The sequence below is a fragment of the Cucurbita pepo genome, chromosome 10, assembly GCF_057944985.1.
Source record: "Cucurbita pepo subsp. pepo isolate OVF chromosome 10, ASM5794498v1, whole genome shotgun sequence".
NCBI classification, from domain to species: Eukaryota; Viridiplantae; Streptophyta; class Magnoliopsida; order Cucurbitales; family Cucurbitaceae; genus Cucurbita; species Cucurbita pepo.
This window is the reverse complement of record NC_141807.1, coordinates 9098659-9100153: the sequence shown is the minus strand read 5'-3', so window position 1 is coordinate 9100153 and position 1495 is coordinate 9098659. Positions and strand designations below refer to the sequence as shown.

Sequence of the window (1495 nt, the reverse complement as noted above, 5' to 3'; positions counted from 1 at the left end):
GAAATATGTTGACAGTGCCATGGTTCCTTGTGACCTCGTTGCTATCGAGTTTTGTATTTGAAAAATTGCTGGAGCATTCTTTTGTGAGAATTGATCGTGAAGATCAACCCACACTTGATGAGCTGTCTTGGCGTGAATAATGCCCTTATCGATATCTACTTCAACGGAATGAGTTAACCAAGATATTATCATACTGTTGCACTGATTCCAAAGTTCAAATTCGGTTGAATTTGCATCTTGGGACGGTTCCTCAATTGTGCCATCAATGAAGCCAATTTTCTTCTTGGCAGTAAGAGCATGCATAACTGATTTACTCCTTGTTCCGTCATATATCGAAAATATGATATTCATTCAGGTTTACACGTTCAAATGGTCGATATTCATTCAGGTTTACACGTTCAAATGGGATACAAAAAAATATATAACTAACTAAATCTTGTAAATAAATAAAATATATGGTTAATCAAATCTATACTAACTAATTATTAAAATATATCTCCAAAATATCCTCCTTGTTCCGTCATATGCATCGGCTACCGCCATCCTATAAGCTCCTTGTTCCGTCATATATGCATCGGCTACCGCCATCCTATAAGCTCCTTGTTCCGTCATATGCATCGGCTACCGCCATCCTATAAGCTCTTTGTTCCGTCATATGCATTGGCTACCGCCATCCTATAAGCTCCTTATTCCATCATATGCATCGGCTACCGCCATCCTATAAGCTCTTATCTTTTGTGGAATTCATCAAATATACTAGATTGCTTTCTTTACTTACAAAGAGTCCTCTCTCTATATGTGCTTGTGGACATTACTCTCTATATTTTTTCTTTTTCTCTCGTACCCACCTTATACATAATATGTTAAATTAACTCATATTTAAAAAAATAATTTCTCTCTTTTGAAGATGCAGGGTATCAATCCCCGTACCTCTCCCATGCTAAACGAGCACTCTATCATCTAAGCTACATCCCCACAATCATTGCATCACAAAACCCTAAATTTCCCGTCATCAATAATAGTGAAAATGAAAAATATTGCTACCCAGCCTATAAGGAAAAATTGAAAAGAAATAATATATTTAATAATAGATAGTCTTATTTTTGGAGATGCGGGGTATCGATCCCCGTACCTCTCACATGCAAAGCGAGCGCTCTACCATCTGAGCTACATCCCCATGATTTTTACATCATAAAACCCTAAATGTCCCATCATCAATAAAAATGAAAATAAAAAAATATCAAAATATTAACAACAAATAGTTTGGTTTGGTGATGCGGGGCATCGATAATTGTTAAAATGAAAAATATAATAACAAATTAAATACTTTCTTTTGGAGATGCGGGTTATCAATCCCCGTACAACTTGCATGCAAAGCAAGCGCTCTACCATCTAAGCTACATCTCCACAATTTTTACGTCACAAAACCCTAAACGTCTCATCATGAATAATAGTGAAAATGAAAAAATATCGCTACTCATTATGTCATAAATAA

At 35.7% G+C, this 1495-nt stretch overlaps 1 non-coding gene across 1 annotated transcript; it reads right to left on the bottom strand.

Annotated features, from left to right (window-relative positions):
• Nucleotides 1-1104: 1104 nt before the first annotated feature.
• On the bottom strand, nt 1105-1177 carry TRNAA-UGC (transfer RNA alanine (anticodon UGC)). The gene has a single exon. It is a non-coding gene; the product is annotated as a tRNA-Ala (tRNA).
• Nucleotides 1178-1495: the final 318 nt, after the last annotated feature.